The sequence below is a fragment of the Rhamphochromis sp. 'chilingali' genome (assembly GCF_963969265.1).
Source record: "Rhamphochromis sp. 'chilingali' genome assembly, chromosome: 18".
NCBI classification, from domain to species: Eukaryota; Metazoa; Chordata; class Actinopteri; order Cichliformes; family Cichlidae; genus Rhamphochromis; species Rhamphochromis sp. 'chilingali'.
In genome coordinates, this window is record NC_137945.1 from 16,798,228 (window position 1) to 16,799,182 (window position 955).

The following is a 955-nucleotide window of genomic DNA, read 5'->3' on the forward strand; positions in this document are numbered from 1 at the left end:
CTTTTGCGACGCCTTTTCGGGTCCTCCCACTTCCCAAGCAGGAGGAGGGATCTGAACAATAGGGACTGGCTCCCAAACTCCCAGAGCTGGGTAGGTACTGCACCGCCGTTTGCCCCTACAGAGCGTATGCACAGCGTATGAGGACTTTGCAGAGATTGTGCTTAAAAGTAAAATGTGTAGGGGTGTTTTTAAAATGCAGATGGAGATAACTGTGAATAGAAAATATTTTTTAAAAATGAAGTTTTCTTTAAACTTTGGTGTTCTTTAGGAGGAAAGTGCGCCCCCTCCCCCTCCTCCTGCTCTGTTCCCCCTGATTTGCTATGCCTCGGTCCCCACAGGGTTTGTATTGACCCCCGTCCATTGAGGCCTGTAGGCCCTCCAGTGCAGCTGTGTAAGTGCTGTGCTGTTGTTGTGTTGTTGTGGACGGGACAAGTGTAGTCAGGTCTGTGCAGCACTCACACACACACACACTCACTCTCATACTACAGTGATCACAGCTCGAACCCCCCCCTGTGCTCACTCTGGAATTCTCTTCTTCACTTCAGTCAGCACACTTTGAAACGAGGGGAACCATTCCTGTCCAGTTCATTAATAACTGGGTATTCCCAGATCACAGGGTTTGATAGAGGGGTCTGCTGGTGGGAAGCCTTGCCTCTCTGAATGCAGGAACTCCCACCATGATGTACCTGAGGGGTTGCCGCATCCCTGCAGGCCTTCACTGTCTGACAGCCTGTGGTATTTCATGACACCTGTTGTTCTTGTCCAGGTGAGAGTATGTATGTGTGCACACCCGGTTTGTCTCATTTGGAGATGCTGTGTGTTAAACTTTTATTGGATGCCCAAAAATAAATAAATAAATAAATAAATAATCACAAATCCCAGCAGGATGTTTCAGGTCCAGGATGTCTTCAAGGAGTCATTAATCGTGGGTGTTTTCCAGTGTTGTGCTGCAGTT